Genomic DNA, 17,632 nt, shown 5'->3' on the forward strand with positions numbered 1-17,632 from the left:
CTCCCGATCCCTCGGAGAGGAGTAAGACGGACTGGTTCCGTGGCGAAACCCCGGTCGAGCCAATGATCTGGCGTTCAGATGGTGAAGAGGAGATGGAGATAGAGAGCACCGTGCGAGAGACCACATCAGGGGTGCGTTCACCAAGGGGAGGTGAAGATCCTTGGTGGGGTCCCTGGAGAGGGGAGGATGAGCGTCGGCAGGGCCGTCGCGTGCCCACGGAGAGGGCTGCAAGGGTGTCCGCCAGCCGTGCTGCATCCAGCGCATCCGCCAGCCGAGCCGCACCCAACGGAGGGTTTGCGGCAAGGGCGGGATGAGGACCGTCTACGGCAGCGCCTGCAGCTCCAGGAGGATTTCCCCTCCTGACTGCTCTCCTATAGGCGTGATGCCTCGCTCCGTTTACGTGTGTGTCTGTGCCTGTGTTTGTGTCCATCCCTGTGTTTCTCCCAATTCCCCTTTTCCCTTTCGTGCCTCTGTGTGTTAATATTCCTATCTGTGTGTTTGTGAATGTTCCAGTGTGTTTGTCTAACGTGTATTCCCCTGTCTTCCCAGGGAGGGTGTTCTAAGCCTTCGTGGCGGACTCTCCACCAAGGGCGGTCATCTCTCAGACGCAGGACTGAGCGCTCTGTATCCGCCCATCTGTGTGGGTTCAGGGCACTTAGTCCTGTTGGCACCCCGGGACGGGTAGTGCCCTTGGTGGGGGGGTCTGTCATGTTACGGCCCCTGACCCCTCCCTTTTGGGCGTGTGATTACGTTGTCTACGTCTAGTCGTCTGCGTCTGTGGATCTCCGTGGGTGCGGTTACATCTTAATGTGTTCATCCGTCTCACCTGTGCCTCGTCTAATCATCACTCGGGACTTATGTGGTTTGTCTATTTAATGTGCGTTCGCGCGGTGTCCCGTGCTCGTCTTTGTTTGAGTCTAACACGTCTTTATGTGCACTGTCTGCGCTATTTTTGTGATTAATAAAGTAACGTTTGTGAGACCGTGGGACTCGTGCCTCGTCCTTCGCCATGCCGCGAGCGTTACAAAATCCCACTTCTGTCTCATTCTGGGGCTTATTATGTGAACTGGGATTGGTTCTATATATATATATATATATATATATATATATATATATATATATATATATATATATATATATATATATATATATATAATTTGCAATTCTTCAGATTTTTTATTAAACTGTTTCATATTTAATGTTAGGTCCTTTATTCATTTATTATATACACAGAGTTGCCAGTTATTATACTCAACTGCTGCATGACTGCATGTACCAGCTCTTTTTGATCAACTGTTTCAATTTAACCTTACTCAAAATTAGGTGACTTGAGTAGATTATATGCACTCAGAATGTAGGTGACTGGTGATAACTTGTCTAAAGACATCTAACATCTGTCCTTGGTCAAATAAGGTCACTCACAAAAGAGATAATGATTGTTGGCATACACAGAGTAGAAGACAACCTGTCAGCTGACTTCAGCGCACCATAGTAACAGCAGCGGAGGTGGAATATACCATGCAACTGATAGGATGATGTATATTTGTCTGATATTATACAGAGTGTGTCTGATACATGATAATTTGATCATCAGTATACTAAAATATTAAGATGAATTTCTACATTATATAGTATATTTCCTACAGGTAAATGGTATCTTACTATAGTGTCATGTAGTGTACAGCATCTTAGTATCTCCTACTGTACACTAAGCAGCTTATCAAGACTTTAATTGGCTACTACTTGAGTCTTATACCTGCCAAATGCCTTTTGAGGCTATATATAGTAAATAGCCATCTCTTTTGAGCTATAAATTCATGTGAGCACACATGATGTCTGTTTTAAACTGAGTGAAGTACATAAATTGTTTGGAGAATGTTTGAGAGAAGAGCAGGGGTCAGACATTGCCTCTCTCACAGAACAACGGAATGGCTTGCAAACATCTGTCAGCACCTTCTGTTCCTGGAGATTATGACCAATCTGTTGTGTTTACAGAGTCTGTAGGCTTTACACATACTGCCTATCTCTTATTTATCTACTTAGTGTGCTCAGTAGACACTAAGTAGTACTATTTATGTATCATCCACTTACCTAGTCATAAATCATTAGCCACTTGTAACCACGTAATGCATCCCAGACTTTGTTATTGATTTTTTTTTGCAAATTGTAAGAGCTAATGGACATATGAAAAAATTCTCCTTTTCGATGCTTTTGCACATATATTTGGGCATCTGCAGTGTCTACCAGTCCACAGACTGAATTAAAACATCCCAGTCAGTTTCTTGTGGGTTGCCTATCAGAAAGCACGACATTGAATGAGTCAAGGGAGTCATTAATATTACACCCGCCCCCAGCCCCATCTGAGTGTCTCCACCCACCAGATGAGAACTCCCTTTGTGAATTTGCACCATATTTTCTTGTGAGCGCTGGACCCTATAGCATTGTGAGGAAGCTAAGCGCTAAGCATGGGGGTTGCTGTGTTGTTGGCTGCACAGATCAGCACTACACATTATGTCAGCCCTCAGCCTCGGAGCACAGAAGAGCTGAGTGGATGAAAGTTAGTTTTGATAGCAATGTCCCCGCTACAGCTGGCAACAACCGACTGTTCTCTCCTGGGGGATTTCAGGAGGTTCAGTTCCCATCTGGGCAAGTGTGCTATGCTATGCCAATAAGAATCATTAGGCAAGACTCCTAAGACTACTCTCACCTACCTCTGAGACACAATTGAAAATTGTAAGTCAGTGTGGATAAGAGCATCTTACAAATGTGTTAAATGCAATGTGTGTGCTAACCACTTTGTATCTGATTGCTTTTACAACCTGGGTCAGTACAACACAGGGCTGGCAACAAACCGTTATTAGAGGAATTGGTACATACTGGCTGTCTATGGCAGAACGGCAAATAGGCAAATGTGTTATGCTGTTGGTTTCTTTGGCCTTTTGGTGACAACAACAGCTGAGGTATTCAATGTTATTGTCTTATTATATAGCTTTATCTTATCAACACATGAATTACAGAATCAAATACAGTCAGAGTTACTGTTATGTTCCACTCAGGAAATAATGAGTTAGTTCCATCAAACTACGTCCAGTCTGGCAACGGGCATATTTTCCAGTGTTATGGTATGTAGGTTAGGGTGGGGGTGTAGGTTAGGGTGGGGTTGTCTGCTAGAATGAGCACAGATCTGACTTCAGAGCAGACTCAGGGTCTGACCCCACTTTGACATTTATATGGTTGCACAAGTATGTTTTCTCTTGCCCACATGTTTCTCCCAGGGCTCATACTCAACAGATATAATGCTAGTGCCAAGCTGAAATCCTGTGAGCACACCCTGCAGAAGAGGGGAGCCGGGTGAGTGGAGGCTCGTTATCTTTTAAAGGAACAGGGTCTCAAACTAGCTGTTCTGATCAGGCCTGTTTTAACATGGTGAGAATGGTGCGGTTGAGCTTGATCCTTTATTTTCACCAAAGCATGTCAACATAGACATTTCATTAAGACCCCTTTACCAGTAGTCACATATATGTTTTGTAGTGCAAATAATCAAACGATCTAAGCAGGATCAATGGGAACTGTGGGGAATCTGTGGGCACACCTTATTCTGAGACATTGGAACATGAGCAAAATATCTCTTGAATAAATGTTAATTAAATGTAAATTTATTTAACCAGTAATTAATTTCAGTGAACCGTGGGGCTGTGTTATCAGACATTTTCCAGTAGGGTCAACTTTTGTGATCAGGTTTAATGGGACAGGAAAGACAAAAAGAAATCCAAACTGGTGGCTTAGGACACGACATGCTGTTCTGAGCAGTGACAAGGAAGCCCTGATCTCCACTGTTGAGCACTGGGAGGAACACTGTGGAACTCCTCAACCCTGGTAGACATGCTGATATATAAGGAGGCAGCAACTGAAACCAACTGCGATTCAAATTCAATGTTTGTGTGAAGTTGCCATGGTAGTTAAGAGGCAGGGCAGCAGGCGATTCAACTGGATATGTCAAAGGCACAGGGTTGGGCCTGTGTGGTTAACACATCTCCTCACAGGACAGGGTTGGGGCTGTGTGGTTAACACATCTTTTCATTGTCACATGGAAAAATTATACAGCTTCCCCCTTCTTCTTCAACAGCTCCTCACTTCTCCTACAGCTCCTCCCTTCTCCTACAGCTCCTCACTTCACCTACAGCTCCTCCCTTCTCCTTCTACAGCTCCTCCCTTCTCCTTCTACAGCTCATCTCTTCGTCTAAAGCTCCTCCCTTCTTCTTCTACATCTCCTATCTTAAAGGCCATCAATACATTTTCAACCCTGTACAAAATTAAACCACAATCAAGAGTCATAAACATGTTTAGGTCAGTGATGTAGTTTTTGCAAACACAGTCAGACTGTGTGTCAACTATCAAGGTCTACAGGACGGTCCACATGTTTGATCCATCTCACCCCCCTTTTAGACAATATATGGTGTATGGCGCCGTCTGAGATGCTGTACTTCCCTCCTATACAGTACGCCAAAGCAGTATGCGATAAAGGGTAGTATGTCTGAATACATAGTATGCATTAAACAGTAAGCGATGCCATTGTGATTGAAGTATGCGATTGCAGCACACTGTCCTATCCCATGATTCAACTGGAGTATTTAACTATGATCGTGTGACATCATATGTTATATGACACAGGTTATATAGTATGTCTGAGGTTGCATGCATACTGCCCTACTGTAAGAATGTACTACTTTAATGGTTGAGCAGAACATACTGCATTGAAATCTAGTGGGTACTGCTTAAGTATGCTACTTTGGATTGAGCCTCAGTGTACTGGGGCAGGGCTACAGTAAAAACACGTGCTGGTTTCTGATTCCTGCGGACTGGGTTGAATACTCCTCTACAGTGTGGGCCAGCTGTGCCGTCTTCCATATTGCTTTGATCTCTTGGGTTGCCATTGTGCTGGTTCAGCCATTTCTGACTGGAGTTTTACGTCATATCATGATCTCCTGAGTCCTTACTGCAGGTGCATTTGTGCCTGTGTTTTAAGTGTGTGCTGCCTAAAGCAGTAGGATTGTTTCTGTAGAATTAAAATGTGATAAATCGGTCCAGCTCCAGCTCCTGAAAGAGATAACACAAACTTGTGTTGAAACACAGAACGTGTTTCAATTTTGATTCATATCAGCTCTAGTGTTTGTTTAAGAATACACTCATGATGAACACAGATGTGTTTTCACGTTACACTATAATATTTCAAATTACACAAGCTAAGGTCTTCCCATTTAGAGTCTGTTTATGGAATAAATTAATTCACGAGAAAATGCTTAATCCTGTGTGCGCTGCGCAGCTGTAATATCAGTAAACAAGTAAGTTAAATTTATTTGTATAGCGCTTCTTACAACAACTGTTGTCACAAAGCAGCTTTACATATGTCCAAGTCCAAGAACCCAGTGAACAAGACAAAGGCGACAGTGGCAAGGAAAAACTCCCTAGAGAGGACGAAATCTTGAGAGGAACTAAGACTCAAAGCGGGGATCCATCCTCTTCTGGTCGGGAACGGACAGCACAAGAACAATATAAACACGTACACTTACTTGTAATTTCACTTCTCACCACTATGTGGCAAGCTTGTCAAGCGAAAGAACCATGTTCCGTTAAAAACGCATGCTCCGTTAAAGTAATATAAGTCACTGTCCAATATTTGCGTTGTGTCATTTCTTGCAGAGTATGTACATCATTTACTCCATTATTTCCTCCCTTTCATATTTCAACATAATCATGGGTTATGCAAACAGGTTCAACAATGTGTTTGGCAGAAAAAATCAAAATGTTGAACGAGGGGGAGAGAGAGAGAGAGAGAGAGAAAAGTTCACTCTATAGCACACGATGCAGTACCCTTACCTCAGACTCATCATTGCTATATCAGGGAGTTTCAGCAAGGCAGTAAAGGCAGAGAAATGGCACAGTCAGGCCACAGGTCACAGGTTTGGAGGGCCAAAGAGGAAAAAAAAATGTGCTCACTGCACGACAGGTAAAGTGGAGACAGGGATGCACTTTCCGTGAAAAGTTTAGTAGAGAAGAGAGAAATAAGAGAGAGAGAGAGAGAGAGAGAGAGAGAGAGACAGAGGAAAAAAGAGATAGACAGAGAGAGAGAGAGAGACAGGGATAACAGAGAGGGGGAGAGGTGAAGGGAACTGTGCTGAATGGCAATAGGGCTGTGCTTTATTTATTGCAAATAAGTAAGTAAACCAGGAACAATAGGCCAGTATCAGGGTAGTGTGTGTGTCCACCCAGAGCCATGTCTCTGAATCACAGCCCTGCCCTACACACCTGCTCCACTGCCCACCACTTAAAGAAGGGGGCAAGGCTGCGTTAGGCTGCATTAAACCTGCAACACAGGCATATACAGCACAAGGCCCTCAGTTCTGCACCGGCAGAAAGGGGGCGGCTGGTAGAAAGATGAAGGGAGGACGAGTGCTCAAGGTCCTTTATCAGATGTAGCACATCCTCCAGACTACTGGGCCCAGGTGGTCAACCTCTGTGAGCTCCTTCAGAACACCTTGTTATCAGCACACTCTAGCTATAATGGAGGGGAGATTAGCTCTGTACTCTGTGCTAAGATCAACACAAACTTTGTGCTTATGTGTGTGTATTTGCGTGCGAGTGTGTGTGTGTGCGCGTACGTGTGTGCACGTCCTGATGTTGAGGTGACGTCCTTGATGAACATGCACAAGCTTCTTGTAATGTAAATGATCTGCTTGGCATAGAATATTTCTGGTCTGGACTCGGCAGAAATAAGATTTGGTCCACCAGACCAAAAATGCAGAGGCATCCTCATCTGTTCACAGCCCGTAACCCCCACAAGCAAAGCAAACCATTATTGTTTGGAAATGCACTACTCCATTACCCAGTGTTGCTGTGTTGCTGTTTTAAGGCTGATCTTGCTTCGATTTAAATGACTGTGATGAAAACCAAATGTCAGAAGATGAACTCATAGGTTCCTGAGTGTTGTTGATAGCACACAGACACCCTGTGGCAGCACAACAAGCTTTGCCGTCGCCCTCGGCTCGGGAGGCGGTCTGTGTGGCACAGGCTGGCGTGACCTCTCCCGGGTGCTGGGTTTCTATAGGCACTGGATGAAGCACCCCTCTTGCCAAAAACGGTTTAGACACAGCACTACGCAGGAAGTGGAAAGTGTACTTCCCCTGGGTGAGCTGCTCCCAACCACACACACACACACACACAGAGAGAGAGAGAGAGAGAGAGAGAGAGAGAGAGAGAGAGAGAGAGAGAGAGAGAGAGAGAGAGAGAGAGAGAGAGAGAGAGAGAGGACCAGAAGGCTCTATACTAACATAACGCAGCTGTAATTATTACATAAATTATGGGAAGTCTATACACTATAGGGTCCTATAGGGACACTATAGAGTAGTAATAAAAAATCATGTTTGATGATCAAAACCTACACCTGTTAAATCAAAAAGAACTTTAATATAGATATTACACCACACAAAATTATTCCAATTTCTCTGACAATAATACGTAGCCTAACATATTAGAGTACAATATTACTGGCAGTAATGTATATTAATGAAAATGAATTATGAAACGTTGTTCCGTATTTCGGCGGAATGCTTTAAGTCTGACCGAGTCACTCAACCGCAGGCTAAACCACCTGAGCGCAGTACTAACCAGTGTAGCTTCCCAAGATAAACCTGCAGAACACAAAGTTTCTGACAGTGTGTTCGTGGATCCATTTTACAATTGGAGCAACGCAGAGAGCTTCCACATATATTCGACTAGCAGCGTTTATTTGTAAGTATTAGCCTATCTCTCACAGGTTTTATTTTTGTCAACCCCATTTTATCACAAAAAAATAAATAAATCAATTAAAAAATACCCCAAAGAAAAACATACTGTGTCCCAAAATTACTGCTCCACGAAAACAAAGCTGAGGTCAAACAGCTGCTCGGCCACATCCTGCTGCCTTTAACGTTCTGACAGCGCACGAGCACAAGCTGGGCCAGAGGAGCATCGTTAATATACACTCGCCGCCAAGAAACGGAAGCTGTCATTACGGTTCCACTTCAAATTAATAAACTATATACTGTAACAACACAAGAACATTATTAGAATATTAAACGCAAGGCAGAATTAGAATTTACGGGTTGGGCAATATAGCTTATACACCAAGAACTCAGGGAGATGTGGTGATTGGCGTTTGTTTCTGGCTCAAGCTAGTTGAGACACTGGCCATGGTGGAGATGCACTGAGAGTTCCTGGGCACGGAAGGATCCGGGTGTGACAACACCAGTAACCAGCACCTGATCAAAGCGGATCCATCCGACTGATCTGTACAGGATTAAGGATTATGTAGAGAGAACGCAGGGAGGAACAGAGCCTTTTTGGAAGGGAGAGGGGAATGGAGGGAGGGGCGGACGAGTGAGGAGTGGGGACAAAACGAAAGAACTTTGCACAAAATAAAACTGAATCGAACCGGACTTCAGTGTTATACTGAAAAAACGGGCCCAGCACACATCAGTTTAAGCGAGAAATCCCGGCCTGGACGCTGGGCGTTGTTATCTGCTCCCTGCGTGATCAGAAGATCTCAGCCCTGACGTTCACCTCCATAGCAGTCGTCGTGTTGCAGGCCTGTTGCTGAAAGAACTGACTCGGACTGGAAATGGTTTTTTTGTCTTTGGAAATTGTCTGGTAATGTTTGGCACGTTAATGCCATGGCAGATCCCCGAACCAGTATTTCCATCAGTGAAACAACGTGTTAAAAATATAAAATGTATGTTTCAAGTAGGCCTACTAATGTTATCTCACAAATCAACCAACAGATATCTTTGTAACCAGCATCCAGTGACTTCGCTGTGTAAGATCTGATAATTCGATAGTATCATAGCAACATCTGATTCAGTTTATGATTAATTTTGTGTTATCTAAGGTGTTCTGCCACACATCTATATTCACATGCTATTTATACACAGTCTAACATACTTAGAAAACTATTTCATCATGGGTATTGACTAAATAAAACGAATTGTGTTACTTTAAACACAGTTTAGACAGACTTCTCACGTGGTTCTAAATACTGATGTCATGCTTTCTAAATGTATGTGAGTACAGCTTCATTTGAAGTTTGGGAGACATTCTATGAAGAAAGTTCAGCGCAAATCAACAGTCATATCCATGACAAGCTCAATGCTTGACACCCAGACAAACGTAGTACAACGCAGACAAAAATGGTCAGCCTGTCTCAGAACTCATCCTTCTCGTCGTTATTTAATATGGCCTGAGTGCCTTTGAAGCCTCACCCTGAAACGTTTATCTTCAAAGACTCATTCCACAGAAACACCTACTGTCTTCAGTCGAACTTCAGTTTCATCAGCAATCTAATTGTAACATTTCTGATGAAAATTAAGGCAGCCTGGTCTTAAATAAGACCATATATATTAAAATGTTTTATAAATATATAAAATAAAATATTCAAATTTTAGAGTAACTACAATTCTTGACATACATTTTAGCTTCTAAAGAGAAATCCAGATTCAAATAAATAAATGTCTTATCATTACTGTACTTTGCATCACACCGTTGGTTCGGGGACTAATTCACACTGCTGGTTTAAGAGAATTACTAAATCTCTGTGTTTGGAACAGCTTGCAATGGAGCTGAAGCTGCAATAGCTTTGAGCTTTGAGCTGGACACCTCTGCAACCCAAAAATTTTTTTTTATCTACAACATGGAGGAATGGGACTACCCTGATAGTTGTGCTGGGAGCAAAGGATACAAAATGAGACGAAATGCAGATGACTGGGGACTCTGGAGTCATCGGCCAGCTTGGGAGATGGAGCCAGCTACAAAGGGTGATGTCACCTATGGAGGCTGATGCCTGCAAACGTGCTGAGTTGGTATTACCCACTGGACTTCATTTGCCCTCCTTCTGGGACTGTATTCTACTTAGGACCGTATTATCCTGGGGACTGTATTCTACTTGGGACCGTATTATCCTGGGGACTGTATTCTACTTAGGACCGTATTATCCTGGGGACTGTATTCTACTTAGGACCATATTATCCTGGGGACTGTATTCTACTATAGGACCGTATTATCCTGGGGACTGTATTCTACTTAGGACCGTATTATCCTGGGGACTGTATTCTACTTGGGACCGTATTATCCTGGGGACTGTATTCTACTTAGGACCGTATTATCCTGGGGACTGTATTCTACTTAGGACCGTATTATCCTGGGGACTGTATTCTACTTGGGACCATATTATCCTGGGGACTGTATTCTACTTAGGACCATATTATCCTGGGGACTGTATTCTACTATAGGACCGTATTATCCTGGGGACTGTATTCTACTTGGGACCATATTCACCTTTGCTGCAGCTGCTTTGTCCAGCTTGTGTCTCACAGGAAACAAGCTAGTAATAAGGTAACATTAGAATCCCTGACAAATATCCCCATGACAAATGTCATTTTTATTGGGCATTTATTTATTTTTAATGGACAACCAAGAAATCAAAAACCACACCACAGCATATTGGTGCTAGCAACGACCACATAACTCCGCCCTGTTCTGGGGCTGCACCGGAGCCCTGCCCTCCTTGGGGGCGGAGCTGAGAAGAGCAGGATGTTTTATTTGTTAGCACATGGAGTGAAACAGCGCCTGCAAAGGAAGTGCCCCTTCAGACATAGAAGCAGTTGGCACGGAAACAGTATATTGCACTATTCTCCAACCCCCTCCCAGCCGCCTGCTGTCGTCCACGACGCGCCTTCCTCTTCTCCTTTTCTCTCTCACCCTCCCTCCCTCCCTCCCTCCACATCTCCCACCCTCTACCTCTCTCTCCCTCCTTCTCTCTCTCTCCCCTCTTTAACAGGCTCTTTCAGCCATCAATGAAATCACAGTCCAGACTGCTGTAGACTGGCTTTCATAAAGAGAAGAACAGCAGGAATGGTGTACATCTGTAAACCCTGCCATCTCACACACACACACACACACACACATACACACACACACACACACACACACACACACACACACACACACTCTCCATCCTCCCTCTGCTCCCATTTCAGCATTTTTTTAAACGGTTGGAATTAAATTCGCTACAGCTTGAATTTTTCTCTGGGTCTCTCAGCAGCAGTGTTTCGTCCTCTCTCTCCCTCTCTCTCTCCCTCTCTCTCTTTCTTTCTCTCTCTGTTTTTCTCATGGTTTAATCCTGGCTGTTTTCCGTCTTCTTTCTATCCCTGACTGACTCCTCCCACAGCTTCTCTCTCTCTCTCTCTCTTTCTCTCTCTCTATTTGTCTCTGTCTCTCTCTCTCTTTCTCTCTCTCCCTTCCTCTCTCATCTCTCGCTCTCTCTCTCGTGCACTCTCTCACACACACGCGCGCATGCACACACAGAGCACTGCACATGCGTGCACACACACACACACACACACACACACACACCCTCCCCCCCCCCCACCGCCACTGCAGTGTCTCTTAACTGCCTTGGAGCAGGAAAGAAAGCAAGGCGCTGACAGAAGCAGGCGGGGGGGACCGAGAAAAAAGACGCAAAGCAAGAGCAGTTTGTGAACGAGCGTCTGTCTGTGTGTGTGTGTGAGTGTGTGTGTGTGTGTGTGTGTGAGTGAGGGATAGAGAGACTGCGAGAGGGAGGAGAGAGTCGGGCTGATGTGAGGATGGTGCTGGTTTCGGGGGAAGGCTTGTGTATTCCCTCACGCTCAGCTGCAGTGCACCCATCCAACGGAGGAAAGGCTCGCTGAAACGGTGAGGTAGCTCTTTTTCCTCATCCTTCTTGAATCTCACACACACACGCACGCACACGCCATCATTTCTGCAAGGTTAGACGGTGTTTTAATTGCCCTCGGAGTGTTCTGGGCTTGGGCTGATGGAGGTATTCATCTGGGCATCGGGGAAGGCGGATGGCTTCTTCTGCATGGTGCGAGGTGATGTTCAGCCACAACAGAAGAACGCCTTCTCCCCTCCCTGTCAAGCCCACACGAGACACTGAGACAATATGGACTGTCAGTAGTGACATACTAGTGTGAGATCAAAGCGTTTTTTGCTGTTTTTGTTTTTTTAGTGTCATCGGCTTTCTTATTACGCTAACAAAGAGGAGGGGGAGTGAGGGAGGCAGGGTGAGGTCCATAATTCAGAGTGTGGACACACTGCACTGGGTGTCGTATGTTTTCACCACGTTCTACTGGCTAATGAGTGTGAATGTAGCTTAAGGAGGTACAAAACCCATGGAAGGGGAGAGAGAGGGAGAGAGAGAGGGGGGAGAGAGAGAGGGAGGGAGTAGCGGTAATGTTTCTGTAGGCAGAGTGCTGTTGGTTTTTGACCATCATCTTCCTGCTGATCTCTTTCTCTCTACAACAATAATAACACCCACTAGATCTTTACTCTATTGGCGTGAGTGTGTGTACGTGTGTGTGAGCTGTACAGGGGTGTTGGTGGTTGGATGTTCTCATCTCTGGCTTAGACTGTAGGGGTCGTTAGTTATTTTTCTGTATCTAAAATTCCTGGCATTGTTAATGGGGCAAACGGTGGGTGGTGGAACGGGGTTAGGATCTTGTGTGTGTGTGTTTTGTGAATGTTTTTCTGTGTGAGTCTCTGTGTGTGTGAGGAGGTGTTACAGAGAATATAGCAATTTCTGTGTATGTATGTGTTAGAAGAGGGTAATGTGTTATGGGAGTATAATGGTGTAAGTGTGTTAGGTAAGGGTTAGTAGTTATGGGGTGTGTGTGTGTGTGTGTGTCTGTGTGTGTGAGGAGGCCTAGTGGCTAAAGGAATATGATGTGTGTGAGTTACGAGAGGGTTAGTGGTTACAAGAGTTTTATGAGTGTTAGGTAAGGGTTAGAGACTATGTGGCTGTAATGTGTGTGTGTGTGTGTGTGGAGTGATGTGGTGGAGAACAGAGAAAAGGACAGGAAGAGATGCACAAAGACAGAGAGTGTGTAAGATCTGTATATAGGCTAAGGGGTGTGTATGATTGCTTGTTGCACGTGTGTGTGTGTGTGTGTGTGTGTGTGTGTGTGTGTGTGTGTGTGTGTGTGTGTGTGTGTGTGTGTGTGTGTGTGTGTGGAGTGATGTGGTGGAGAGACAGAGACAAGGACAGGAAGAGATGCACAAAGACGGAGAGTGTGTAAGATCTGTATATAGGCTAAGGGGTGTGTATGATTGCTTGTTGCACATCTGTGTGTGTGTGTGTGTGTGTGTGTGTGTGTGTGCGTGTGTGTGTGTGTGTGTGTGTGTGTGGTCATGGGCCGTATCTCAAAGTTTTAGGCATGATGGCCAGATATAGAGGTCTGATGGTGAGGGCGAGTTTGACCTACTCACTGTTCTCCCTCTAAACATCAAGCCTGAACAATCACATGCTGTCTGTGTAGCTAGCTGCGTAGCTAGTGTGTGTGTGTGTGTGTGTCTTTCAGTCTTATGACTATGCTATGGTAATATGCATCATGCTTTGATGTTTATTCACACAGTAATAATAAACTGACTGAATTTTCAGGAACAACAGAACAGAACCGGCCCCTTTGCAGCCCTCTGTAGGGGACAGTACTCTGAATCTGCCACAGCAGGACCGTGTGAGTGTGAGGCTTTGAGTATTGTTTGCAGGCAGTAGAACACACTGCACTGGGGTCTGTGGTGTCTCTTCCAGCTCTCTGACACAAAGAGCCATGTACCCTCAACCCACCCCTCACCTCCAAGAAGTTATGCAACTTGAATCGCAGATGAAATTATAATGATATTAGGTGACTATCGTTTCACATTTTGCGTAAAATTGGCAGGGGTGCAATTTAGGGTCTTGAGGTTGCATTTCCCTAGTGTTGAATCACATGTATGCACAGTAAAGCACCAAGTAAGGCACGGAAGCAACACAATACATTTCCACTTGAATTTGTATCCCCGCAGGACTTTAATGGCCGCTACCATAGCAATCACATCCTCATAGCGCAAAGCACTTCAGCCACAAACGACCTCACAGGAGACTCCGTAGCGGGAAGGTTTTCTTGTTGAGGAAGTGCCCTTGTTTCTGCAGGCCCAATACAAGGGACTAAACCTGAGTTTTTTTTTACCTGAGCTGTTGTGTCTGGCCTGGCACCAGTGGCCCGTCCAGGGTCTGCTGGAAGAGCTCACCAGCCAAGGGCTGTGGAGTTGAGAGCCCCAATCCTGCCTTAATACCGCAGAGCAGTTTTCTTCTGACTTCACACGAACATGAGGTGTATTACAGAACTTCATCTTACAAAACACCAGCAGAAGTCTGGGAGCTTGTTGCTGAAGGGTCATAGGCATGGTGATCTCGGAAAACCCCAATGTTCTGACAGGTTGGAGGTCAGAAGGTCGTCTAGCAGCTTGGTGTCCCATCTGAGGGAGATGGTATCCACAGAGGTGACGTCCACGCACATCAGTCTGAAATGCGTCATTGGCAATAACAAACTGGCCCTTATGTTGGGAGCTAGCCCGAAATCCCACATGCTAGACATTCAGGACGCAGCATGGACAATTAGTTTGAGAGTTTAAGGAAGCTTAACGTTTACAGTCAGCAAGGAAAGTGGATTCTGAAGTTACCTCATACTGGAATAAAGACATCATTAATAAATGCTGCTCATTGCACTGTGGAGGTCACCGGACATGTGACCAGTTTTTAGTTTTGGGACTGGATTATATGATTCAATGAGGATTATATCATGCAACCTGGATTAAATCATGGGTCCTCAACTCATAAGCCAGAATCTGGTCAGGTAGCATCTGTAAACTGCATCCATGTTTGTAATGGAGTTTGCCTTTGAACTGTCTTTACTATGGTCAACTAGTTCTTCTTTGCTAAGTATTAAAACAAGAAGTGGTTTGGAAATTCTTCAGAATTACTTCAGAAGTAAAGTAATGAGTCGTTTAAATATTTTTTCTAGGAATTATTTCCAGAGAGCAGTAATTATGAATTTGTAAGATAACATTTTTTAAAACTACCCCTAAACTCTGAAGTACACTGGCCATTCAAGACAACCCAGTGACATCCCAACAGAATCAAAACACTACTAATGACGGCAAATGTTCTCTTAAAGAGGGAAATAACCATTTTAAATGAGTAAATGATCTCAAACAATCTTTTCAGCATGTATAAACATCCATGTTAACTGCTAGAAGCTGAACTTGCACTGCTGTCCTATGTTCACAGCCTTGTTAACTAAGGCAAAAAAATGTCATGCAAATATGTACAGTTCATTGCATTAACGCCTGACCTATTTCATTGGATAAACTTCACATTTACATATCAAGACGCGCATAAACAAAGCCAAGACACAAGCTTCATTAGTGTGAATTTTGAGACCGATGTTGAATATTCTCCCAGTCAGCATGATCTCCTCCCTCTCTGCTCATGATTTATTTATGTTCATTTTAGATTTTGTTATTCCCAGCAGTTTGTTTTCCTGTGGTAATGAACAGAGTTCTTGTGAGCACACAGGTGTAGATCCTGGGAGATGAATGAGGCGTGAGGGGAGGAACGTCGTTCAGACGTGGCTTCACTGTCACGCTCTCATACTCTCCTTCAGTCTCCTCTCCCTAATCAACTGTTTCTCTCCAGTTCTTTTCATTATTCTCTCCATTTTTGCTCTCTCCTCATGAAAGTGACGCTGTTGGCAGGTAGAATAGATGTCTGTCTGTGCGCACGTATGTGTATGCACACACACATATGTGTATTTGCACACATATGTGAATCTGCACGTGTGTGTGTGTGTGTGTGTGTGTGTGTACAGCATAAATGCACTGACAGGGCTCTTGGAAGATACACAAGCTATATGCTTATAAGCTTATATGTGTGTGTGACATTAATAAGTGTTCTTTAATTAAAACTGTAATTGCTAATACCACAAACACTAAGCTGTTGGGTCTGTCCCAAGCCCTGGGAACGTATACATGTGGTTGATAGCATATTTCCAATTGTCAAGACAAAATTCCTCTGTGAATAATGAGATCAGATTGAGAGGAGTCTATACAGCCAGAGTGGGGATGAGAAGGTACTCATTGGGGGAGGAGTCACTTATTCTTGTTTTTCACTTATTCTTGTTCTTGTTCACTTTTCGATCTTGTTTTGATTTGCAGAGTCTCTGTTCTGTAGTGTCTCCCATAACTAATCTGGGTGACTGCTGTGAGAATGTATGTGTACGTATGTGTACATATGTGAGTGTTTAAATCTGTGTGTGTATGTTTATGAGCATATCTTTATATGTGTGTGTGTGTGTGTGTGTGTGTGTGTGTGTGTGTGTGTGTGTGTGTGTTTATGTTTGTATGTGTGTGTGTTTGTGTGTGTGTGCGTGTGTAATGAGCAGATCACGCTCTCTACCCTGTGTTCTGTACCCACAGGCACACAGAGAATCTTTGTATTCCTCCCCTCTGCTCCACCAGTGCTCATATGACGGCGGGCGGGGGATTGTGGGGTGGAGGAGGTGGGGGAGGGTGTAGCAGGCTCGTTTATAAGGGGCCTGTCTCTCCTCAACAGCCTCTGCCCTGACACCCCTCTCCACAAAGGCCCACTAGAGGCAGAAGCCAGGTGGAGTTCCCATGAGAGCTGTGAGCCATGGAGGGCGGTGCTTCTCCACCCCAGGTGTGGGGAGCCCATGTTCTCCACATCCTCGTGCTTTGCCCTTTCCATGCATGCACAAACACACGTGCGCATGCACACGCACACATGCACTCTTGCACATGCACGCATGCACACATGCACACATGCATGCTCCCACGCATTTAGAGCACGTGGAGTATGTGTTGCTCAAATGCTCGGTGTACAGGGAGAAATCTGCGTGTGCTGACACGCTGGACGCTTGTCCTTGTGCCCCCGCTGCTGCTCAATCAGCCTCTCTTGCTGGACGCACTCTGAGGGAGTAATGAAATCACACCCCCGGCCGAGTGTGACGCTAAGTGTGAGAGCTGAAATGAACAGGCCCCTTCCCTACAGAGGCCAGCTGCTCAGCACAGCTCATGTGTTATTCCACTCTGAATATGGACGTTGCCGACAGGCCCCGTGTTGCTGCACACACCTTAGCGCCCTGCACTGTAGCATTAGTATTGTGGATTTTTAAACAGAGCTTTTAAAAATTTAGAAATTTTTAGTATTCAGTTCATCCTGAGTGAGCCAGGTTACCTCTCTGCTGTACAACCGCTCCACCATTGGGTTAGAAAGAGGGAAAAAATGAAGAGAACTGCATATTCTTAAAGGCATCCTTAAAATGGCCAGAACTGTAGTATTACAGTGCTGAATAGTAGTACGTATCTTGAACTCAGTTCAGTCGTCCAGCACGTCAGGCCTGTTTGTTTTTCCACACTCACACGTACACAGTCACGCCATTGTCATGGCACGCTCATGTGACAGAGTGTGACCGACTCCGTGGAGGAGCCGCTCCACTTCCAAACTCTCATGGGACACGAGGGCCAGACAGGTCCGGCTCTGCCCGGCTACCACAAAAAGGCCCAGTATGTAGCCAGCCACAAGCAGCCCGCGCCTGGCCCCCACCGTGACCCTGGGTGCGGGGCTCTGTGGGCCCAGACACTGGCATTCATTGTGGGCATGGCATCGGCAGTCTGCTGGCCTGTGAGGACCGGTTCCAGGGTCGGAACAAGACTCTTGTGACACAGAGTC

General features: G+C 45.0%; 1 protein-coding gene across 4 annotated transcripts in view; it reads left to right on the forward strand.

Annotated features, from left to right (window-relative positions):
* Window positions 1–11,347: 11,347 nt before the first annotated feature.
* gnaz (guanine nucleotide binding protein (G protein), alpha z polypeptide) overlaps window positions 11,348–17,632 on the forward strand; it is a 34,501-nt gene continuing 28,216 nt past the window's right edge. For 2 of the 4 annotated variants that reach the window (XM_077020357.1, XM_077020359.1), the window contains exon 1: window positions 11,348–11,765. The gene's annotated coding sequence lies outside the window, so the exon portion shown is untranslated. The remainder of the gene's footprint in view (window positions 11,766–17,632) is intronic. The other 2 variants (XM_077020356.1, XM_077020358.1) reach the window with 1 other exon arrangement.

The sequence above is a fragment of the Brachyhypopomus gauderio genome, chromosome 10, assembly GCF_052324685.1.
Source record: "Brachyhypopomus gauderio isolate BG-103 chromosome 10, BGAUD_0.2, whole genome shotgun sequence".
NCBI lineage: Eukaryota > Metazoa > Chordata > Actinopteri > Gymnotiformes > Hypopomidae > Brachyhypopomus > Brachyhypopomus gauderio.